The 25,853-nt window shown below is 39.7% G+C and overlaps 1 protein-coding gene across 19 annotated transcripts in view; it reads left to right on the top strand.

Moving 5' to 3' along the window:
- Positions 1-14,323: 14,323 nt before the first annotated feature.
- MARCHF8 (membrane associated ring-CH-type finger 8) overlaps positions 14,324-25,853 on the top strand; it is a 113,474-nt gene continuing 101,944 nt past the window's right edge. For 4 of the 19 annotated variants that reach the window (XM_023647929.2, XM_023647922.2, XM_023647915.2 and 1 more), the window contains exon 1: positions 14,347-14,506. The gene's annotated coding sequence lies outside the window, so the exon portion shown is untranslated. Of the gene's footprint in view, positions 14,635-14,733; positions 14,990-15,207; positions 15,338-25,853 lie in introns of those variants that run through there. The other 15 variants (XM_070229575.1, XM_023647880.2, XM_070229590.1 and 12 more) reach the window with 14 other exon arrangements.

Raw genomic sequence — 25,853 nt, 5'->3', positions numbered from 1 at the left:
GTTTGATTATTTGGTTATTTACAATAATTTTTCTTGTATAAATACTTTTTTAATAACACTGTTTAATTAATTTAATTCTACTCAGGAAAAATGACTATCAGTATAAAGGTATTCTAAGGGCCCTGCTTCCCAGATGTAACCCATATAGCATCCAAACTTTCGGGAGGCCACTCACTTGATGGAAGCTTAGCTGAGGCTGATGCTAAACCCTGGGAAACAGCTGGCGGGCCACCCAGCAGACTCGGCAGCTCCAATGAGATCTGCAGGGGTACCAGAAGGCTCGTTGAGGTGCTCCACAGGGCCTCTTTCTCCACACAAAGCCGAATGAACTGGAGAGTTCCGTTCCCCTTCCTCTGCTTCTATAAGAGATTGAATGTTGAACGGAGAAAGAGGCCTTCATCTTTCTGAAGACGTCTAAATATGCTCCTTCTGAGCAGGAGGAAAATCATTTACAGGAGGGAACAGCGAGAAATTAGTGAAAGAGTGATGCAATTAGGGGTTGAAGGCATGCTTTTTAAGGGGGGCTATATAGGCTAATGAAAAATATTTCCATCTGTGTTGAGTAGTTCAGTTTTTCCTCCCTTTTCAAGACAGCGTGTGCTTCAGACATTTAAAATCTAAAAACTAGATAGGCTGCTGAAAAATGGACCAAAACATATTTATTGTATAAATAAATATGAATGGTTAGGGCATGCTTGATATATGCTTAGGACACTATGCTTTGTAAACCAAGACCGTGTAGAAATGTCTTGTTTTAAGTTTACCAAAGATTTTGGTTAAAGTTGAGTCTTTTTACTAATTTCTAAGTCACTGAGAGAGAAACCAGTTTAATTCAAGAAATCATATCATTATTGGGACACGTTTCTTTAAGCTTTAAATTCTTATAGAGAAGTGGTCATCATTTTAGAGACCTCAAGCTGTCTTTGCATTCCCAGTAATTAGCAGAGTGCCTTGCGTATGGGCACTGGTTAAACATTAGTTAAAAAAATTAACTGTATTGGACAACTTAACCATGAGAAAAAACAAAGGCATTTAGATTGTTTTATATAACTAAACTAATTTTATGTGAGACAATTCAGTTTCTGGATTTTTTTAAACAGTAAGCACTTGGTTTAGCAGCATAAAAGTCTTAAAACTTTTAACTTTTGGCTATGTGAAATATTTTCTAGTTAAGTTTCGTGCATTTTAATCATTCTAGCATGGGAATTTTAAATACTCAGATTTTAAAAATTTTGTCAGTGTTGTAACTTGTGAAGGGATTTAATTATGAAAAAGATGACAGGGATTAATTTTCTGGTATATGTTTAATATGGTTTTAAGCCATTGTGTTAGATAATCGAGTCACGTATCCAGTAGGTCTTCCAAAGTATGACTCCTATACCACTCCTGGAACATGATACGATTTTAAGTGGTATGTGGATGAACATTTCTTAATAATTATATGTTTTTAATGTGGATCTGAAAAAATATAACTCTAAGTAGCTTAGTTGAAAACAAAATAAAATAAATTTGATGTAGGTTAAAAAAATTTGGTTGAGGGGTCGGCCCTGTGGCCAAGTGGTTAAGTTCACGCACTGCACTTCAGCGGCCCAGGGTTTCGCTGGTTTGGATCCTGGGCGCGGACATGGCACCACTTACAAGGCCATGCTGAGGCAGCATCCCACAATGCCACAACTAGGAGGACCCACAACTAAAGTATACAACTATGTACTGGGGAGATTTGGGGAGAAAAAGCAAAAAAAAAAAAAAAAAGATTGGTAACAGTTATTAGCTGTTATTTAAAAAAAAATTGGTTGAAAATTGACAACATGGGTGCATGTAACAAAAACCAGATGTGAGTGACAGTAGATGTGAGTGACTGAAATTTAGGAAATAAAAGTATATTCTCATTTTTCTTTGAAAATTACGTTGAACTTTTAAAATAGTTGAGGAAAATAAATTACATGGTTTAGAAAAACTATATAAGGATAAAAAATGAAAGTAAAAAACTTTACATAGACCTCCCCCCAATCTCTTTTAATAATTTCTACTTTAGTTTTTCTGATACTTATCAGCATAACACTAGCCAGTATATTTAGACGTTATTTTTGACATCCCTGTATTACAGGGGAGGAATTTAGTGTGATAACACATTACCTCAATAGTCGACTTCCCAATTTTTATTAGTGCTGTAGTCTGCTCGTGCTGCCGTATCAAAAACACAGAGTGGGAAGCTTAAACAACAGAAGTTAATTTTCTCACAGTTCTGAAGACTAGAAGTCCCAGATCAAGGTCCAGCAGATGAGTTTCTGGTGAGATCTCTCTTCCTGGCTTTCAGAGCGCTGCCTTCTCATTGTGTCCTCAAATGTCCTCCCCCCAGTGTGTGCACACATAGAGCTCTCTGATGTCTCTTCTTATGAGGACACTAATCCTATGGGATGAGGGCCCCACTCTTATGACCTCATTTAATTTTAATTACTTCCTTACTCCAAATAAGTCACACTGGGGGTTAGGGCTTCAGCATATGAATGAGGAGGAGACACATTCATTTGGTCCATAAGAGTCAGTTAGTTATAGTAGTTATTTCAAATTCACGGACTCCTCTGCAGTGACCCTGGTCCATAGCTTTCACCTGAGCTATTGCAATAGCTTCCTAACTGGGCTCCTTGAATTAGTTCTCTGCCCTTCGTAAGCCGTTTTCTACGCTTCAACTGTAGTGAGCTTGCAGAACCAAAAAATTGAGCATATCGATGCTTGAAATATATCAGTGACTTCCTGTGTTCTTAGAATAAAGACCCAAATCCTTAACCCTTCTTCCTCGTGAGGCCCCTGTGGTCTGGCCCCCACCCACTTCTCCAGCCTCGTATTGCACTCTTTCCTCAGGCCTTCTGGGATTTGCCCATGCTGACTTTTAGTTTTCCCACCTGTCTCCTCTTGTTAACACCCGGGTGCTAACTCCATCATACTTCCTGATGTGTCCCTTTCTAAGTCAGTACCCTTCCTCTTCGTGCCATATCCTTTTCCCTCGTGGGATCTACCACAGTATTATTTTGATGTTTGTGTGATCCTGTGGCTTGCTCGTGATGTCAAGTCCATGAGAGCAGGAATTGCTCTCCTGTCCATCTACCTATCCTTGTTCCCGAGCATTGCATGTAAGCCCTCAATAAATATTTGTTGAGTGAATGAAAAAACTTTAAGAATGTAGTAAGTCTCTTCAGTGATCTATCAACTTTAAGTATTACTAAACCTTTTCTGCCTTGTTTTTAGGCTGATTTAAAAATTGAGAGTAATAGTAAGTTAAAATATTAACATTTATAGAAATATTGTTGATTGAAGATCCAAATAGTGTGATAGAATGATATTTTCTTTTCCATAATCCAGTGTCACTAAATGTAGAGATAAAATGGATTTTCCTTTAATTCCTTCATTTGTTCAAAATTATGCCATAATTATTTTGTGTTTTATTCCTTTTTTTACAGCTCATATTTTTTTTTGTTTCCAATTGCTTTTTTTTCCTTAATGTCATAAAGAAAATGTACTTGCATCTTATCATTAGATTAAGAATGTCCAAGTTCTTAATCATATAATTTGTTTATTGGGAATTTTTCTCCTTGAAGATATTCTTCACATAGTCACTTGCCTTCTGGTCTAATTTAGTCTGTTTTAACTATCTTTTATTTTGAAATACTTCAAATTTACAAAAAGTTGTAAGCACACAAAAAGCTCCTGTAAGTCCTTTCACTCGGATTCCTTACCTATTAATATTTTATCATATTTATATTCCCTATGGGAGTATATCCATTATTGTTAGAATTTTTCTGAACCATTTGAGAGTAAGATGCAGACATGATGCCAATCCACCCATAAAATATTCCGTTGTGTTTCCCCTGAGCAAGGACACTCTCCTATACAACTTCCATGCAACCCGCCAAAAAACGAAATCAGTATCGATTGATACAATATTACCATCCAGGCTATAGACGCCATTCAAATTGCACCAACTTCAGCAGCAATGTTTCTTTCCTCTCTGGTTCAGGATCCTTGAGCAAAACTTCATAGCCTAGGAGATATAAACGTTGAGTCCTTACTAACGTATATGAAACTGTCCTTCATGTGCCCTCACACTTATATGGTGGTTTGGCTGGGTCTAGAGTCTTTCCCTCAAAAGTTTGAAGACTGACTTCTATATATACTGTGTTGCTGATGGAATCAATGCTGATCTAAATACTTCTATCTTTGTTAGTAAGGTGGTTTGTTGTTTTCTAGAGATTTTAAAGCTTTTTCTCGTAGTTTTTGGACATCTGAAATGTCATTCATTTTTCATCAATTTTTCTTGACCTTTGGGGTGTCTGTTCTGAAGTCTCGACATTTTCTACAGCTCAGGGATTTTTTTTCATTAGAAAAAAATTGATCTCTCCATTGCCTCTGTTCTCTTATTATGTAAATTTTGTTAGATGTTTGGTACCCTAGACAGATCTTCTATTTGTGGAGTTTTTTTTCATTTTTAAAAATTTGAAAAATTTAAAACAGGGCTGGCCCAGTGGCGTCATGGTTAAGTTCTCGTGCTGTGCTTCAGTGGCCCGGGGCTCACTGGTTCAGATTCTGGGCGTGGACCTATCCACTGCTTATCAAGTCATGCTATGGCAGGCATCTCACATATAAACTAAAGGAAGATGGTCACAGGTGTTAGCTCAGGGCCAATCCTCCTCAGCAAAAAAGAGGAAGATTGGCGGCGGATGTTAGCTCAGGGCTAATCTTCCTCAAAAAACAAGCAGACAAAACAAAAATGTAAAACACATACAGAAACGTGAAAATACACAAAATACATACATCACAATGACTTATCACAAAGCAAATCTCTCTGCAACCCTTGCCCAGGATAAGAAATATGAAACATTGCCAGCAGCCCAGAGCCCATTCCTACCTGCTACCCTTTCCCAGTCACTAACCCCCCTCTATAAAGGTAACACCATCCTAACTTTCTGTGATAGTTATTTTCTTGCATTTCTGTATGGTTTGACCACCTAAGCATGTAACCCTGCAGTTCTGCCTTAGAAAACAAAAACCTTTACCTAGTGGAATTGGTTGATGTGTATTATTCTCTATCTGGCTTTTTTCATTCAGTGTTGATTTGTGAGATTTATTTGTGTTGCATGTAGTTGTGCTTAATTTTTATTGTGGTATTGTATTCTTTTGTATGACTGCTACAATTCATTCCTCCATCCACTGTTGGTGGACATTTGGGTTGTTTCTAGCTTTAGATATTATATATGATGCTGCTATGAACTTTTGTGCACATGTCTCTTGGAGCACATGTATACACATTTCTTTGGGGTCTGTACCTAAGAGTAGAATTGCTGGATCACAGGATGATCATTGTCTTTGCTCATCCTACTAGGTGATACTAACAAATTTTCCAAAGTGGTGGGTTTTTTTTTTTTTTTTGAGGAAGATTAGCCCTGAGCTAACATCTGCTGCCAATCCTCCTCTTTTTGCTGAGGAAGACTGGCCTTGAGCTAACATCCGTGCCCATCTTCCTCTACTTTATATGTGGGACACCTGCCACAGCATGGCTTGACAAGCAGTGTGTAGGTCTGCGCCCAGGATCTGAACTGGCGAACCTCAGGCCACCAAAGCAGAATGTGCAAACTTAACCACCGTGCCCCTGGGCTGGCCTTCCAAAGTGATTTTTCCCAACTTAGCTCTACTCATAACAGTTTGAGTGTCCTCCCTGTTTCACGTCTTTACTTGTGCTTACTATCTCTCCTTTAGTCATTCCAGTGACTGGCCTCTGTTGACAACTTCTCACCTTTTCCTGCCCTCCTCAGCCTCCCTTCCCACCAGCTCCAAGTTACTTTTCTTTGAAGCTTTAGGGGTTGGGGAGAGGTTGAGAGTAGGATGCCAGCTTTGGGGGAGGAGAGGGTCTCCCTTGGATGACACTGAGCTTTGACTTCTGCCTCCCTGGCCCTGCCTGCGAGGCCATCAGTTTGGCACAGCACTCAGTACAAGCAGCATTTCAGGGCTCTGCTTACCTCTTTGCATGCGTGCTTTCACTTTGATTTTAGCCCAGTGATTCTTGAGCATCTTGCCAGTTCTTTGATTCTTTAAGAATATATACTTCTAGAATTCTTATCCAGCAGTTTCAGCTTGAGGAGTGGCTCAAATACCATAGTCAGCTTTATTTCTGGAAACTGAAATTTTTGTTTTTAATTGAATTTTTTCAATTCATTTTCTTGGATTGTTAGTCTTCATCTCTTTTGTGATGTTGATTTTTTTCAAATATTTGATGATTTTGTACATGGCTGTGAAGTAAGAATGTGACTGATTAGCTTGGGTAGGGGCCAAGGATAAAAGTGGAAGTATTGCTTAATTTATGTGTATTTGGTAATTGTGCTTTATCAGGTAATCCTCTTTTGCAAACCATTCATTTAAATATTTATTGAATGCCTCCCATGTGCAAGGAATTGTAATTAGTTCTTTGGAATATAGGTGAACTAGACAGGTGGAGATTTCATTACAATTCAGGTAGACTGTAAACAACTCACCATGTCATTATTATAATTGTGATAAATATTATAAAGGAAAAGTACATGGAGCTATGCAAGTATGTGACAGAGGCACCTGATCTACTCCAGTGCTCTTTAAGTTTGAAACCTCTCAAAGAGTAACAAGTGATAATTAGCTAGAAATGGGGGGGAATGATGAGAGAAATGCCTAGGAGAAAATATGTATATATTCTCATAAAGACTTTTTTCCTAGTTGGGCTTTGCCTCTTTATTCAGGAAGGGACGCCCTGCTCAGAGACCTTGACCAGAACCCTATTACAAGAGGAGCGGGGAGGTCAAGATCTTAGGCTTTCCATTCTAACAGTTTCAAGCAAGGAAGAAAAAGGTTGGAAATGGAGATTGAGTCAGCTACCTACAGTGTCTGCTACCAGTGAATGATTAGATTCCAAAAGAGATGAGGTTTATTGACGTAGAAGGAAAATATTAAGGACAAAATCGTAATGAAGAGAATGCAGGACACTAGATCAGCCCAAAAGCTCATGTCTGCTCAGGAAGAGAATCAAGCATGTTGTTATATACGTTGAACAGGAAATAAAGAATAAGGTTGAGATTGTAGTCTATATAGTATTTTTTTTGTTGTAATCATTCTTAATATTTAAATATCTTCAGCCCTATTTTACCAAAACCAATGTTTGCCTATAGAAATACTTACAGCAGATGTTTAAAACAAAGTCATTAAGGGAAGAAAAGGATTGATAAAAGATAAAATGAATACTAATAGACTTAAGTCGTGAAAAAGTTATAGGTAGAATCAAAAAATAAAATCCAACACTTTGCTGTATAGGAAATACCTGAAGTAGAACATGTACATAAATATTAAGGCAATCTTTCACTTTTAGCTCATTTTATTGCTTGATAATATTTAATTGTATGGATATATTTCATTGCTGTGTCATCTGAAAGGGCCCAGAAGCAACAACGTTTTAGTAGTAATGAACACACCTAGCAGCCAGATCTTGACTTCTAATACCATACTTCCTTGGAGAAATAGTTGATTCTAGGACTGGAACGGGAAGTATGTAAGACTTCTCGTAGAGCCAGAAAGTAAGGAGATACTGACAAAACCCCAAAAACCCACACCAAAAATCTACAATAATGATGGGACATGTCAGATGGACACAGCAGGCAACTGCAAGAGCTTCCAGTGGGCAAAGCTCGAAGAATTTGAGCAAGAAAATCAAGTAGTGTTAGGTTATAACTCCAAGTGCAAAATAAATATCTGAGTCTTTACTTATATAAATAAATGAGTAGATAAATTTTAAAATGATGGAGAAGAGACATATCCTCCCCACAGAAGAATTCTGTAGACAGTCCGTCCTCGAGGAGGAGGGGCATAACTCCCCAGGCCTTAACTGTGGTCTCTGCTTGGTGACTTCCTTCCAAGGAGTACAGTACGGAAAGCGGGAAAAAGTACTTTACAGTGGAGAAAGCTGACAAGCACTACCTCAGCCAGGTGATCAAGGTCAACAGCAACAGTGATCTGTCGTGCAGTATGTACCGTTGATATGATGTAGTGAGAATGTCACCGTATGTCTGTGATCTTCCTCTCAAGAACCCACAGCCCCAACCATGAGAAAAACATTAGACAATTCCCAGTTGAGGGCCATTCCACAAAATACCTGCTTATACTCCTAAAAACTGTCAAGGTCATCAAAAACAAAGTTTGAGGAACTTTCACAGCCAATAGGAGCCTAAGGAGATGTGATGACTACATGTAATGTGTCCTGGATGGGATCATGGAACAGAAAAGGGATCTTAGGTAAAAAACTAAGGAAATCTGAATAAAGCACAGACAGACATCAATATACTATACTAATGTAAGATATTAATAGGGGAAACTGGGTATGACATATGGGAACTCTGCACTAATTTTACAAATTTTCTGTAAAATCTGAAACTATTTAGATTAAAATCTAAATCTAAAACAATTCTAAAAAACAGTTTATGTAAAAAAAAACTTTAAAAAGATATATGCAGAAAGAAGTGGAATAGACTAGGTAGTTAAGTGCCTTAATTGCAGACATAACATGACAAGTCAACAGTGAAAAACAAGATGGATTTAACATTTTTGTAGAGAATAAAATGGGACAAATAATAGGGAATGTATTTTTTCTCGAGTATTGATTGCTCTAAAAATTTCATTTTGGGGGCAAGAAAATCGATGTAAAACATAAAAAGTAGAAAATTTAAACACTACATTCTTAGAACTACCGTGTGGTAAAATGCTGTCATTAAACTGTCACAATAATTGAAGACTTACAAATTCTTCACACTTAAAAAATTCTACGGACATGGCACCACTTGTCAAGCCATGCTGAGGCGGCATCCCACATGCCACAACTAGGACGCACAACTAAAAATACACAACTATGTACTTTGGGGCTTTGGGAAGAAAAAGAAAAAAAAATCTTAAAAAAAAAACAAACCAGCTTTCTCTGAACAGGAAGTTCTTTCTCAAAAAAAAAAAAAATCCTAGAATATATTATTTTGCGAACTAGCACTTATAAATAGTACTTACTAAAATTTGCACAACACAGTCAAAGCTGTAATTATCAGAAAATAGTGCTATATTTTTTCAAGAAAAAAGGCAGAAGTGTCTATGTTACCAAGAAAGAGAAAAACACAAACTATACCTAATCTAAAACTTGGGAAAAGAACTCAGAAAGCCAAAGGAAAGGAGAAAATGGAAATTGGGAAAAGAAAAATGTCAATATTGGAAATTGAATAAAATTGCACCTATCCTGAAACGTCAGTCCTATGGGATTAGGGCTCACCCTAATGATCTTATTTTGCTTTAATTACCTTTTTAAAGGGCCTTTCTCCAATACACTCACATTCTGAGGTACTGGGGCTTTGGATTTCAACATATAAATTTTGGGGGAGACATAATTAAGACCATAACAGATGTTATATTATGCTGTGGTAACAGATTGACCCCAAAAGCTCAGTGGTTTAACTCTACAAAGTTTATTCCTCATCCATGCAAAATCCAGTAAGCCAAGCAACTTCCCATGGCAGCTGCCTGAGGAGACAACTCAGTGATTCAGGCTGTTGCCATGGTGTGGATTCACCAGTGCAACATGTGGTCTCCAAGACTGCTACAGCAGGGGAAGAGAGAGCTGGAGGGTTGCACATTGGCTCTTCAATGCTTTTGCCTAGAAGTGTATATGTACCCTTCTGCTCACAGCCCATGGGTCAGAGCTAGTCAAATGGCCCTACCTAATTGCCAGAGTTATGGGGGTGGGGAATGGATATTTAATGAGCCGTAAATGTCTCTGCCACAGATGGTAATAAGTGCTAAGAACAAAAACCAAGCAGAGTAGGGTGACACAGATAGGAGGGTGGTTTTAGAAAGGGTGGTCAAAGGCAGCCACTATGAGAAAGTCACATTTAAGTAAAGTCACAAAAGAAGTGAGAACCTGGTAGAAGGTGTTTTTTGCCTGAGGAAACCAAGAAATAGCAAGGAAGCCAGGTGGCTGGAGCAAAGCACATGAGGGGGACAAAGGGGCTACCTCATGGAGGACTTCATAGGCAAGAACTTTGGATGTTTTTCTGAATTGGGAAAATATTGGGGCTTTACACAATCAGACTTAAGTTTTGAAAAATCACTCTGGTGATTGCGTAGGAAAGAGACTGTAGGAGGCAAGCCTGGCAGTCTGAAGACACATACACATGCAGTCATCCAGGAGCTGGGTTGCAGCACTCTCCTGGATGATCTTCACCCCCTCTCTCCTCAAACCCTCTCCTCACTCTCAACGTCTTATTTTATTAAGCTATGAACAATAAGCAAAGAGATTCCACATGAGTCTAACAACAAATCTACCAAGCCATCTGTCTCTGTGCCTGCCCACTCCCCTTGTTCACCTGTCTGAATGACCCCGCCAACCTCCTCAAGATTTCCTTCCTACAGTTGTCACACTCTTCTGCATCGGTATTTCCTCAACACCGGACCATTACTATTAGTGTGTAAATATTTAAACAGAAAACCTTGACCCCTGCATCACTTGCCTGCTGGTGTCCCATTCCTCTGCTCCTCTTCACAGCAAAAGGAAATAGATCTACTTGCTGTCCCAATTTATCGTCTCTACACTCAGGCTTGTATCCCTACCACTTTATTTTAATTGCTCTGTTCTCATGGTCTCAGTGATCTGTACCCTGCTGAATCCAAAGGTTGGTTCTCATTTTACTCCACCTCTCAGTGGCAAGTGACACACTTAGGCACTTCCTTCTCCCTGAAACATTTTCTTCCCTTACAAGACTCCTCTGTTTTGTTTCTCCTCTTACCTCTCACTGCTTCTACTAAATCTTCTTTCCTAGTCTTACTCTAAAGTGCCACATGACTAGCCTTTGGATCTCTTTTTTTTCCCCCTGCAATTATGCAATTAATGTCCTAGGTCAGTGACATTCAGTGATTTTTGAACTGTAGGCCACAACCATTACTCGGTTAAAAAATCAATTGAATTGGGAGCAGAAGTTTTTAAAAATGGAACAGAGTAAAATAGAAGAGAAGGAAATAGAGCATTACACACAAGGAGGGTAAATTTACTTCTGGAAACTTTAAAGTTATGTCAATGTGTTTGGTCAGTATGTAAAACGTATTTTGTATCCTAGGTTGAGGTCAGAAGGTATGAAAGTTACTGTGATCTCAGAGATCTTGTGGCTCTAAATACCAGTGGCCAATCAATTTATTTCTCTAGATCTCTCCTCGGAATTCCAGTGTCTTCCATCCAGTTGCTAACTGCACATCTCCATTTGGATATTAATAGGTATGTAAAATTTAGCATGTCCAAAATCAAATTCTTGATTCCCCCCCCAAAATACAGCACATATCCCTTCTTCTCCATCTAAATGACAATTCCATTCCTTTGACTGTATAGGCCAAAAACCTAACAGTCATCCTTCACTCTGTTCTTTCACATCCACCTCTCACCAATCAGCAAATATTGTTGGCTCTACTTTTGAAATATACCAAGTACTATGTGAAGGAAAATTGTTACCAGTGTACCATAAGAATGCCAAAATCAAGAAAGAACATGGGGCCGGCCCCGTGGCCGAGTGGTTAAGTTCATGCTCTCTGCTTTGGCAGCCCAGGTGTTTCGCCAGTTCGGATCCTGGGTGCAGACATGGCACTGCTCGTCAGGCCACGCTGAGGTGGTGTCCCACATGCCACAACTAGAAGGACCCACAACTAAAAATACACAACTATATACTGGGGGGCTTTGGGGAGAAAAAGGAAAAAATAAAATAAAATCCTTAAAAAAATAAAGAAATAGATATAGTGAAACCCCATTATTATTATTATTAATAAAAAGGAAAAAGTACTTAGACTTGGAATCAGGAAACATAAATGCAAGGCTGGCTGTACCACACCATAGCTTTGCAGTACCTTATAGGCTGTTGTTCACCTCTTAATTTGTTTGCAGGTCCCGCATTATTCCTTTCATTCATCATTTTAGTGGAAACACTAGTGTAACCACTGCATTAGATGGAATGCCATTATCGAGTCCTATACATTTGCAGTATATCTTCTCATATGTACCTATGCATTTTGTTGTTTGCAGTGAAACCCAAACTAAAAAACTAGAAATGGTTAGATGTGTTTAGCCATTTGGTGGACAGAAAGGCTTTGACTGGCTCTTGGGGTAACACTGGTCACCTGGTGCAGGCCTGACTTCTTTCCCACAAACTCTAGGAGAGGGCAGGCAATTTCCTTATGTGGGCTGAGGCAATGGAAAGGTAGTAGATTAGGAGTCCCCATCACGACAAACAGGATTTGGAATTAACCTGCTGCCACAAGGTCAATACTCCCCTTGGAGTGAGCACCTGGTCACCTGAGCACTCCCCTGGTCACCTGTGAGCAATTCCCTTACTCACAGCCTTCCACTCCAAGTGCAAAGACTTCCCAGTTCCTTGCTGGCAGTCCTACCCTCAACTCCAGTCCACGTGGCAAGAATCCAGACTCAGGACCTGGACACCCTCAAGTTGTCAGCTTTCTTTCCCTCAGGACTCTGAACTCCTATACTACCATAGGCCGACCTCGTTTTATTGCGGTTCACTTTATTTCGCCCCCCAGATGTTGTGTTTTTTACAAGACCCTCCACCAACAAACAGATAACTCACTGAAGGCTCAGATGGTGGTTAGCATTTTTTAGCAAGAAAGTATTTTTTAATTAAGGTATGTACATTTTTTTTAGACATAATGCTATTGCACACTGAATAGCTATAGTAAAGTGTAAACATAACTTTTATACGCACTGGGAAACCAAAAAACTCGTGTGACTTGCTTTATTGCAATATTTGCCTTATTATAGTTGTCGGAACTGAATGTGAAATATCTCTAACACCCTCTTGCCAAAGGCCACGTATAGTTAACATTTACTGAGCACTGTGTGTGTTGGGCACTTGAATGTGTTGTGCCAGCATTATTTCATTTCACCTTCATAACTATTATATTCAAAAGATATTTCTTTTAGCTAGATGAAGAAAGAGGCTCCAAAAGGTTAAGTAAATTGCCTAGACAGTAATGGCTGCACCAGGACTCACCCTAGCATTGCCTCCATGAGTACAGCCTAACTCAGAGATCCTTCTGGATCTACCAAAGTTCTTTGCCACTTCCTACAGAAGGACGGCAGGATTCCACACCTACAGATCAACCAACTTTTTAGCTTCCTAGGCATGGTCTAGGCATAAGGTATACCAATGGAAGATACTCTTCTTGCCTTCATCAAACATCGGCTGCCAGAAGCAGCAGAAAATGTCAATCAGGTTGTGGCAACTGACCTTGCCTATTTTGTGTAGTAAAAGATGAGAAAAGTGTCACTGTATTTTGTACTCTTTGTAATGTTGCATTGTAGGTGTGTTATAGAAATGAAGAGGATGTTGGACCTTGTTGTATTGACCTGGAGGATATTTTAAACTCACTATTTTGACCCTGTCAATTTGCTCTTAGCCACACATGCAAAGTGATCAGAATTGTATGGGGAACTTAATTCTTCAATAGATCACTCCTGGACAACAGAACAATTCTGGAATATTTAAGAGTATTTGCTCACAATCCACTCATGAATTTACTAAGAAATAATACAAACTGTTAGTCTTTTATACAACTTATAATGAATATTATGGGAGAAATTGGCAGTGGCTGAAACTTTACTTCTGCAAAGTTTGATCTAGGAAAACTGGACTTGGGAGAAACACTCACTAAAAACAAAGTGACAGAGCTATGATCAGGAAAGTTTGACATGGACAAAAGCTGAACGCTGAATCAAATATTTACTTAGATATGTTTGTCTTTACACGTACAAAGACTAATCCCCTTGAAAATCATAATAAAGTATAATTTAAAAGAAAAGTTGGAAGTCCCATAAGCCTTCCTCACACTTTGTGACGGGGATGGGGAGGTAGGCTGTGGGCACAGCCATTCACTCCAGATTAGGGAGTTAAAGCAGACACAAGCGTTCATTAAGGCAAACAAAACCATTATTGCTTATTCTGCTCTCCCTGCGTGTGCTAGCTTTGGGTGAGGAAGTATTTTACATTTTTTCCTCCAAGTTCAACATCCTAATGCCAGCCCGATTTCCCTTCTCCTTCCAAAACACTAACAAGAAATACGTGCAGGCCCAGTGGTCACTCAAGTTTGCATGAAGCCGGGGTGGCGAGAGCGCGGCCCCTTCCTCGCCCGCCTCGGGCAGGCACGCCGGTTCCCGCTTCCGCCCCGCCGAGAGGCGCGAGCGCCGAGGGACTGCGCCACCGCCGTCGTCGCCGGGCAACGCCTCCGCCCCGCCCCCGGCGAGCACGTGACGCGCGCGTCACGTGACGGCCCAGTCGGCTTCCTCGGGCGGAGGGGTGCGGAGGGGTGCGTACAGGCCCGCGGCCCCAGCGGCGGCTCTGCTGCGTCCGCGTCTCCGGCATGCGCCAGGCGGGCCGGGGCGGCCAGGCCGCGAGCTCAGCGCCCACCTGAGGTAACTCCCGCAGCCTCGGGCCGTGCGTGCCCCACGCCGCGCGCAGCCGCCGCCGCCGTCCGCCGTCGAGGCCGCCCGAGCCCCCGGCCCGGCAGGGGGTGTGGCTGCTGCTGCGCGGCCCGCGACAGGTGGGTCGGGCGGGGCGGCTGCCGAGGCCCGGTGGGCCCGGGTCCCGCGCGGAGCCGTCCGAAGAGCGGCAGCGCCCCCGGCCGTGGGCCCGCCCGCCCGGGCTCCAGGCCGCCCTTGGAGCCGGGCCGCGGACGCCGTCGGTCGCCGAGGGCCCCGGGCTGCCGGCGGGGAGTCCCGGCGATCGCGTCCGGCGGGGCTGCGAGACCTGGGGCCCGTGGGCCCTCGCCCTGGCCTGAGTTTCCGCATCTGTAAAATGACAGCCCGGCCTCGGTGACCGGTGAGGACTGCCGCTTCCGACGTGGGGATCTCGAGAGAGATCTGCGGGCGCTGGAAGCTGCCGCAGGGAGAGCCTAGGTAGAGACTGTGTCTTCATTGCCGAGTTTCTGCCTGTCTTTTCATCTGACAAGCCTTGGATTCTTGTTCACCGGGCTCAAGTTTGTAATAGAAAACATAGTAGAGAGAGTCACAATGGATTATGTTGCTGTTTTTTCCCCAGGCTTTTTAAATGCAACGGGACCTTCTTTCTTAAAACCTTATCTGGAAGCCCATTTTGTAAAAAGGAGAAAAACGGAGCCTTTTTCGGGCCCTCCCCCCGCATCACCCCAAGGGCCCCCGGGGATCAGAGGTTGAGAAGCGCTGTCAGAGTTGAGGAAATGTTTTGTGTTTGTTAATTTGATGGGATTCGGCAGAGGCATCCTTTGCGTATGTAGAGTTTTATTTTTCTTTTGATTTTGTCTGTCATGCAGTTAGAGAGATATTTAGCATATTTCTTATATATACTGGAAAAAGGCCCCAAAATTTCCTAAAGAGAGCTTTCTCTTTGCATCTTTTCTTGCATCGCAGTCCCTGGGGGAGTACGTGTGTGTTAACAGTGAGACCTCAGGCCTCAGGGCTGGTTTAGTTGCTCAGGCACCGAATGAGAGTGGAAGACTTTTTGCAAGACTTTTGAGACCAACTGAATGAATTAGGACATTTCCTCTCAAAAATACGAAAGTTGGAAGAGTGTGTGAACTAAAATCGTTAGGGTCATGGAATAATGTGAACATACTCCAAATTTTGAAGCAAGAGAATTTTGAGAGAACTGACTTGAGCAGAAAAGGTGGTCCCGTTTTCTACAGGGAGTGGACATATAAACAGAATGAGGTGGTGGTGTGTAGGCCAAAACAATTTTCAGGAGGATTTTGTGTGTGTGTGTGAGGAAAATTGGCCCTGAGCTAACATCTGTGCCAGTCCTCCTCTATTTTGTGTGTGAGATGCTGCCACAGCATGGCTGATGAGTGGTGTGTAGGGCATGCCTGGCAAATCCTGGGCTGCCCAAGTGGAGCAGGAGAACCCACTACACCCTCGGGGGGCCCCTTGGATTTTCTTTTTTTTAAGTTGAGAAATGTTCAGTTTCCCAATTTGTTCTTTTTGAAGACCAGAGTTGATCAGAGTTTTACTGAAACTTGAAGTTTGATATTGAAAGAGGAAAACTATACCCTCTTACGACTTATCCACTTGTGCTTCTGTGAGGTGAGACAGCATTGGAGGTTGAAGGGACTAGGAGTGGAACCCAAGGTGACCTCGTGGAATATGTTTTCTCTTTTCACAACAGACTCACTTCCTTGATCTTTGGTTTAGTTTAGGCAAGTCACTTCCCTTCCTCTGGTCTCAGTTTCTGCTACAAAGTGAGGAAATTGGATTGATTACTGCTCCATCTTTTGGCTTCGGTTAGGGTTGCCAAAGAAAATACAGGCCAACCAGTTAAATTTGAATTTCAGATAAACAGTGAATAATTTTTTAGTATAAGTATTGCATAGGGCATGCTTTACTTAAAAAATTGTCTGTCTGAAGTTCAAGTTTAACTGGGCCTATTGTATTTTTATTTGCTAAATCTGGCAACCCCAACATTTCTGTCTCAAGTTAGCTCCAGGAAGAAATTATAGATGCATAGACGGGAATGAAGTGATTCAACCAGTCAAGCCCCCCTATTGTTTTCAGTAGTAGTGTCTAGTTCTTAAGGAATAGCTCTTTCACTTGTGGTCTCTCTCTGTCTTTCCCCCCACTATTTAGCAGTTGCTTTTCTGCCATAATCACATAATGTTTAGATTTATACTTTTGGTGGTAAACAAAATATCTGAAAGCAAAAAAAGAAAAGTTGCCCAAATTTCTAAAGGTAACAAATTTGAGTCTTGAAATGGCGTATCCTTTTTTTTTCAGTAAATACTTTGCTGAAGTATTTGCTCAGTAGTTTTGCGATTGTCTTCAAGACATTTGCTAAAGCAGTGGACTGTTCTGATGGCAAATAATCTTTCAGAAAGTTCTTAAGCCTTTTGATTCGGCCCCCTGTAAATACGGAAAATGAGCAGTATATGCCTGTAACGTTTTATATTTTAACTGACTGTTGTCCATCATGTCTTCGATATATTTTGAAGAGTTTCAATGTTCAAATTCTTTTTCAAGGAGTGTAATTTCTGATTCCTCATTTTTGAGATTTTTTTTTTTAACTAGGCCAGATCCAGTTTCTTTACTCGCCCTGAATTGCCTGAATTTTCGAATTTATTATTCTTTCAATAGTCAACAAAAAGCTGAGTGCCTTCTATGAGCCGGGCTGATGTCATCAGTGTTGTAGTTCTCCAGGTGCTTGTCTCTGCTAGAGGAGTTAAATCACACGCAAGCCAAGGATAATGTGACGAAGGTCTTGAAGTGACACAGATGCTCTGGGGACTGAGAGGAGGATGAGCTCCCGTCACATGATAGACTGAATGGCAGAACGTCCTGGAAGAGGTCGTAATTAATTGAGGTCATGGTGGTAAAGTAAAGCTGGGGTCAGGAAGACAGGTTTACAGAAAGGTAGGAAGAAGCAGGAAAGGTCAGGGAATCCATCCTTTCAGTGCTACCAAGCATATGCTTTGTTGGATTAAAAATAGTTGAAAATACTGTTTCCATGTAGTTTTTGGTTCACTATGATTCTTCTCATCTGCATTAATTATATTGGGATGGACCTTCTTCAGTGTGTATCTGTATTGGAAAGATCTTCAGCTGTCAGTGTAAGTCTTTGCAAAAATGTGTATGAAATACTTCACACATACACAGATGTGTAATTTGCATATATAAAGCTCAAAATAGAATATTCCCCACGTCATTGAAACCTGGGTGCCCCTTCCTGATTACACTGCCCTTCCTTCCTCTCGGAAGTAACCACCGTCCTGAACTGTATGTCTACTATTTCTTTGCTGTTCTTGGTGATCTTACTTTATATGTATACATCCCCCCAAAACATTGTTTACTTTTGCATGCTTTTGAACTTTATGTAAATGGCATCATGCTATGTGGATGGTTTTTTCTGTGACTTTTTTTACTTATAATTAGGTTACTATTATATCTTACGCAGATTTATTTTATTTTTTATGGCTTTAGCAAAGGCACTCAAAAAATAATGATTGAGGCAAACTCACTTCCCTAGAAGGCAACCTCTTCTTATTGAAACCATGTGAAAGGAGGTTAAAAAAAGATTTTTGTTCTTTTCCTTTGAATATTTCTTTATTTCACTGGAAGAAAGATTGTATAACTATGGATCATGAATTCACAGTGAGTTTCGAAATTTGCTTTTAAAAATGAAGGTATGTTTCAAAAGTTTTAAGGGTTCTCCCTGTCCTTTTTCTTACCTTTTTAAAAAGATGTATGTTTATTAACATACAAAGATATCTGAAATATTGTTGTATGAAAAACGCAGACCGTAGAAGTGTCCTCTTATGTTTTCTATAGTTTGAGCTCTTATATTTAGGTCTATGATCTAGTTTTAGGGGCTGAGTGTGTGGTGTGAGGGATGGCTTTAGGTTCATTATTTTCCTTTATGGATACACAGTTTTGGTATCATTTGTTGAAAGATTATCCTTTCCCTACTGAATGTATTGTCCTTTCTCTATCCTTTGCCCGTTGAATGACCTTAGCATTTTTGTTGGAAATCATCTGATGATATATGTGTGAGTCTGTTTCTGGACTCTTTCTTCCGTTGATTTGTTGTATGTCTGTCCTTATGTCAGTACCATACTGTCTTTTCTTTTACTATAGCTTTATGTATGGTTTGAAATTGGTTATTATAAATCCTCCAAGTTTGTTCTTTATTTTCAAGGGTCCTTTGTATTTTTATAAATAATTTAAACTCAGCTTGTTAGTTTCAACAAACTCATTGGGATTTCAATTTGGATTGCCTTGACTCTGTAGATCAATTTGTGGAAAATTGCTTTCTTAATATTGAACCTTCCAATCTGTGAATGAGGTCTATCTCTCCATTTAATTATTTAGTTTCTTGCAACATGTTTTTTTAGTTGTGTAGTGTACAGGTCTTAGACATATTTTGTCAAATTTGTATTTTAACATTTTATGTTTTTTGATATTATTATAAAGGGGATTTTTAAAAAATCATTTTCCACTTGTTTATTGTTAATATGTAGAAATACAATTGTTTTTTTTTATGTTACCTTTGTATCTTGTAGCCTTTCTAAATTCATTTATTCTAATAGTCTTTTGGTTAGGTTTTTAGGATTTTCTACACATACAATCATTGAATAAAGACAATTTTACTTCTTTCTTTCTACTCAGTATGCCTTCTCTTCCTTCCTTCCATACTTTCTTTTGCCCTCTGTACCTCCTTTTTCCTTCCTTCCTTCCTTTTTTCCCCTTATTGGACTGCTTAGGATCTAGAATCCAATATTATGATAGAAATGGAAAGCAGACTTTTGTGTTTTGTTCCCAGTCTGAGAGGCAAAGCATTCAGTCTTATACATGATACAAAAAGCACTAACTATAAAATTTTTAAAATGTTAATTTAGACTTAATAAAAATTTAAAACTTGTGCACTTTAAAATGCACCGTTAAGAAAAAGAAAAGATATGCTACAGATTGGGAGCAAATGTTTGCAATTTGTATATCTGACAAAGGACCTTTATCCAGTGTATACAAAAAACCTCTATAAATCATTAATAAGAAGGCAGACAACTCAAATTACAACATCCATAGAAGATTTGGACAGACAATTTCACAAAAGAAGATATTTGAATTTTCAATAGGCACATTTAAAATTCTCAACAAATTTAGTCATTTAGGGAAATACAAATCACAATTACAAACAGCTCTTTGCCTACAAGAATGATTGAAGTTGAAAAGATTGACAATATCGAGTGTCGATGAGGGTGTAGAGCAACCAGAACTTTCAAAAGTTGCTAGTAGGAGTGTGTTCATGACACAGACTCTGGGGAACAGTTTGGCAGCTTCCTCTTAACTTAAACATACACTTATATGACCCAGCAATTCCATCCCTGATTATAAAATAAAAACTTATGTCACAAATGACTTACATGAGTGGTTAAGTTCGTATGCTCTGCTGCAGGCAGCCCAGTGTTTCCTTGGTTCGAATCCTGGGCGTGGACATGGCACTGCTCATCAAACCACACTGAGGCGGTGTCCCACGTGCCACAACTAGAAGGACCCACAACAGGGAATATACAGCTATGTACCGGGGGGCTTTGGGGAGAAAAAGGAAAAAAAATAAAATCTTTAAAAAAAATACAAAAGAAAACTTATGTCGCAAATGACTTACATGCCAATGTTCAGACATCAAAACTGGAAATAGCCAAAACGTCTATCAACAAGTACACGATGGAATACTACTCAGCAGTGAAAAGGGAACTACTGATAATGTCATGACGTGAAATTAAAAAACATTACACTGAGCAAAAGAAGCCAGACACAAAATACTGCATACCTTCTAATTCCATTCACATTCATCCTAGACCCAACAAAAGTAATCTATAATAAAGCAGATTAATAATTGCCTGGTGTCAGAGGTGGGGGTAATTGACTGCAGAGGGACAAGGGGGAACTTTTTGCTGTGATGGAAATCTTCTCTGTGAGTTTGTTTTTCTCCCCCAGTCCCCCCAGTACATAGTTGTATATTTTAGTTGTGGGTCCTTCTAATTGTGGCATGTGGGATGCTACCTCAGCATGGACTAACGAGCTGTGCTATATCCATGCACAGGATCCGAACCAGTGAAACCCTGGACCACCAAAGCAGAGTGTGTGAACTTAACCACTTGGCCACAGGACCGGCCCCTCTCTGAGTTTTGATTGGATAGTGGTTACACTACATACACTTTATCAAAACTTTCCAAAATTACACTATAAATAAATATAATAAATACATTATAAATAAAATGAGTTCATTTTATTTTATGTAAATTGTATCTCAATACAGTTGATTTAAAAAAGCAATGGTCTAAATAGCATTTATAGAATAAGTATATGTGTGTACATAGAATAATTTTATGTGAAATATGTAAATGGATGTATACACGCCTGCACAAGAAGTGTCTACAAGGACATCCAGCAAATTGTTATTATGTCTAGGTGGTGAGATTTTAGGTGATTTAAAAAAATGATTGGACTTTTATTTGTTATTTGAATTATTTTTTTCAATGAACATGTCTTGACAAAAGAAAAGAAAGGTTATTTTTGGTTTTTCTTGGTCATGTAGAAGATTTTATTCCTAGATGTCTTCATCTTTTTGTTTTTTTTAAAGATTGGCACCTGAGCTAACAACTGTTGCCAATCTTTTTGTTGTTGTTGTTCTTTATTTTTTTCCTCCCCAAAGCCCCCCAGTACACAGTTGTATATTCCAGTTGTGCCTCTCATTGTGCTGTGTGGGACACTGCCGCAACATGGCCTGGTGAGTGGTGCCATGTCCACGCCCAGGATTCCAGCCAGGGAAACCCTGGGCCGCTGAAGCAGAGTGCGCAAACTTAACCACTTGGCCATGGGGCCAGCCCGATAGATGTCCTCATCTTTTGAATACTGAGTAAACATTATAATTATATAATATATAATTACATAAATATATAAAATATGTTTAGAATTTAAATACTATTACTCTGTAATTACCACCAGTTAGGAGCAAAACCTTTCATTACTTTTGATGCCCCTTGGTCCCCCTCTCTCACCGCATCCTCTTACCTCCCCACAGACATAACTGCTACCATAAGATTTGTATTTATTATTTCCTTGTTATTTTTTATAGTTTTACCACATTTGCATCTCTAAGCTGTGTTGTTTCAAAGTGTGTACTCTTAATGACTAGAGTCATACGGTATATACTTTTGTCACTTATTTTTTTATCCCACATAATGTGAGACTTGAGACTCATCCATGTTTTTATATGTGGCTGGAGTTCATTGATGTTTCATTGCTCCATTGATTACATTATATGAATATTCCACAATTTGACCTTTGTACTCTTGAGGAATGATTGGGTTGTCATTTTTTTTCTGTTAGGAGCAGTGGTGATGTGAACATTTTGTGTGTGTCTCCTGGTGTACGTGGGCAAGACTTTCTCTGGGTATATAGTTAGGAGTATGGCTTCTGGGTTATAGAGTTATGTGTTTCTTCACCTTTTCAAGTATTTCTTTTCTATTGCTCTATAACAAATTACCACAAACTTAGAGGCTTAAAACAGCACAAATTTGTTATCTCATAGTTCTATAGGTCAGAAATGTGGTAGGTTTGCCTGGGTTATCTACTCTGGGTTTTATAAGGCTGAAATAAAGTGTATTCATAACTCATCAACTCTTCTCCTACTCATGGATATTTAGTGTACTCTGGTTTTCTCTTTTATAACAGTGTTGCAGTGACCGTTCTTGTATATGTCTGAACAATTTGTGGGAGAATTAGTATAGTATAGGTCCTAAAAGCAGAATTGTCTGGTCAAAGGAGATTTAAATTGGGTAGTGGCAATTGTCCCAGTTCTTATTTCAGTCCACATTTCCCCTAATAATGTTTAGCTACCCTTTCTTCCATTCCCTTGCTCATATTATCTATTGCCAATCTCTTTATTTTCTGTATTTTAAAATTAAGTTTTTATCAAAATACTACTTGGATATTGTTTAAAAATAATGAACATAAAGGCTTATAATGAAAAACAGAGGTAATTTGTTTTCTTTCTTTTATTTTTTTAAAAGATTTTATTTTTTCTTTTTCTCCCAAAGCCCACTGGTACGTAGTGGTGTATTTTTAGTTGTGGGTCCTTCTAGTTGTGGCATGTGGGGTGCTGCCTCAGCATGGCTTGAGGAGTGGTGCCATGTCTGTGCCCAGGATTCGAACTGGCAAAACCCTGGGCCAACGAAGCGGTGCGTGCAAACTTAACCACTCAGCCACGGGGCCGGCACCTTCTGATTTATTTCTTACATTAGTTATGCCCATGGTTCTCAACTTAATGCTTCTACCACTATTACTTATTTATCCACTTTAGATGTTATTGCATTGCCTTCCTCTTTTGAGGATTTGGGCATCTTAAACTCCTCACTTACCTTTTCTCCATTCCACCTATGGTTATAGTATTATTTTTTTTGAAGTCAGTAGTCAGTATTTAGTCAGTGACCACTTACTTGTTCAACAGCAGGGCCAAGTAGTAGCCTGTGACTACATTTCCTTTCTTATGTATCTTTTTAAAGTTAAATTACCTCATTTTTTCACCTATATAACTTTTCATATACAAATTCTTAATTTTTACCGGATTCTCTATTGTAATGTTGTCCTAAACGAATAAAACAGCCAGTTACTTTACCAGCAAAATGCTTTTGTACGGCAGTAGCAGAGGAATTGCAACTTGGGGCAAGCAAGCTATAGCAAAAGCCATAGGTAACTCCTGCAAGCAAAGGAGAGTGATGCTATTTTATGGAGAAAAGGAGGACTTTGGGAGGAGTTGTTTTGAACAAAAGTCCATTGATGGAAAGGGAGAGTTCAGGGCAGTGACAGTTTCTCATTGGCTGAGTTGCTGGGCTAGTCCATTTCTCGTTGAGGGTGCAATGTACATATCTTGCAGTTGGGGGTCTGTAATTGTCTGGTACTGCGTGAGAGCTCCCGCTTTTGGCCTCCTGACTCAATTTTGATTGATTGATTGATTAAGATGGCCCTGAGCTAACATCTGTGCTAGTCTTCCTCTATTTTATATGTGGGATGCCTCCACAGCATGGCTTGATGAGCAGTGTGGATCCGAAGTGGAGCACGTGAACTTAACCACTACCCTACCTGGCCAGCCCCAGCTGCTTTTTTAAAAATCCTTTTACTATCGTTTTAATAGAATCTTGGTGGAAGAGGAACTAAACTTAAGTGTTCAACCCGCATCTTTGTTACTTCTTAATGTTTTATCACATTTGTATGAATCAGGCCGATTAAATATTTAATTTGCTTACTGCTTGTTTTGTTCATGGCACATAATCTTAAGTGGAACAGCCTTTGGGAGATGATTGAGAGCGTGAAGCTCTGCTTAACCAGGGTTTTTCTAAAAGCTCCACGCCATACCTGAGCTCCTCTTGTGTTACTCCCAGAAAGATTTGATTGCTTTCAGGTGAATTTCTTCAGAGTGGTTGATGTAGAAGATGATACTTTAATACTGTAACTTGATTTTTAAGTTAAAATGAGCTTTTATTTTATGCCAGGCGGCTACATACTGTAAATCTTTAAACTTATCTTGATTTGTTAAAAAAATAATTTAAATGTATCCTCAGGAAGGATTTTATATTAGATTCTATCAAAGCATTAGAATTTTAAAGCATTACTATAAGTCTTAAAATTGTTAATTCAGTTGTGATAATATTAGGAATGTTCTAGAACTTACCCAGGTACCTAGTGCTTAAGGTTATGGGCTCTGGAGCCAGCGTCAACGCTGACTGTGTGGCCTTGGGCCTGGTGAGGATGATAACAATTACACTTCATAGAGTGGTTGTGACAGTGTGAGGTTTTTGTTTTTTTCACTTGTTAAAACTGAAAATATTTTTCTATTTTATCATAAGACTTAAAAAATGTTATGTCAGCTCTACTACTAACACAGCGTCTTATACGAGTTGGTGTAGATCTGAGGACATTAGACGTGAGTTGGGAAACTTGAGTCCCGTTGCCCGAGTTCCTGAGTGGCTGCTAGAGCAGCCTTGTTCCTTTTCTCTCTGCCTTCTTTACTCCTTTATAAAATTGGGGTTGAGTTTGAACTGGCTGATCTCTAAGATTCTTTCTGGTTCTTCCATTCTGGGTTTTTGTTTCCCACTGAATCATAATTGAGCTAGTTATAACAGTTCATGAGGAGAGCACATTTTACAACCTGGAGAAGAAAGAGGCTTGGGATGCGGAGGGCAAGAGAATCTTACAGAAACATTGAGGGCTGATACATTGCGAATAATGTGTTTGTTTCACTTGATTATGGTCTAGGGCAAAACTAACACCTGTAGATAGAAGAGAGGCGCTCTTGATTCGGCATGATGGACACACTTCCAACCATTACAACTGTCCAACATTGAGATGGGCCGCCTTAAGTGCTGGATACTTCCTAACTGAAGGGACAAAGGTCAAGGTCAGACCAGCAAATAATGCTTCAGAATCAGGTTGAAGATATTAACGCCTCAGCAAGGGATGGTGCTGGGCGACTTCTCTAACTTTCTGGCCTCCCGTGAGTGGATATCATGGGATGATAAAGTTGTTAAAATAATCAAAAAAAGCCATATTGTAGTGTGGCACAGTGGTCACGGACTTTAATTGAATTATATTAACGACGATTCGTATACTAAATTCTTTTTTATCTGCAATTTTTTTTTTTGGTTGGAGCACAGACTTAAGTACTATTTGCTCTCAGTTTTGAAAATGTTGTTCCGCTTAAGTGTTGTGTGGTTTTTGATGATTCATCTGGGAAAAGCAGCACTATTATTTTCTTAGTTTTGTGTTATCTTTGAATGCTTGCCACTTTTCTTTTAAGCTGAGCTATGAACTGTGAGTTTGGGTTCTTAGGTCCTTTTGAAATATGCAGCTAAGTTTGTCATTGACTATGTGGGTACATTGCCAGCTTCTCTGGAGATGTTTACCAGTCTGGGCAATTTTGATAATATTATCTTCTTACAGTTCCTGCTGTGAAGCAGTCTTTGAAGAACTATATGATAATGTGGGGAGCAAGCTCTTGGGGAAAAAGATATTCGTATTACTTTTATTAAATTACAGTGCTCTTTTTCCCACTTCCTGAGGTGGAATTTTGGTCACCAAAGGGAGAGCGCTCTCACCCTGCCTTAGCGTCTGGTTGAGGAGGTTGTATGCGTGTGTGTGTTTACATTTCCTAAACTACCTCAGGTCTCCTTTACCCACTGGGTGTCCCGATTCTGCTGAGTTGGGATTAGACTTTGCTGTACGAGTGGATAAATCAGTGGAT

Source organism: Equus caballus, chromosome 1, assembly GCF_041296265.1.
Source record: "Equus caballus isolate H_3958 breed thoroughbred chromosome 1, TB-T2T, whole genome shotgun sequence".
Lineage (NCBI taxonomy): Eukaryota > Metazoa > Chordata > Mammalia > Perissodactyla > Equidae > Equus > Equus caballus.
This window is presented reverse-complemented; position numbering and strand designations above follow the sequence as displayed.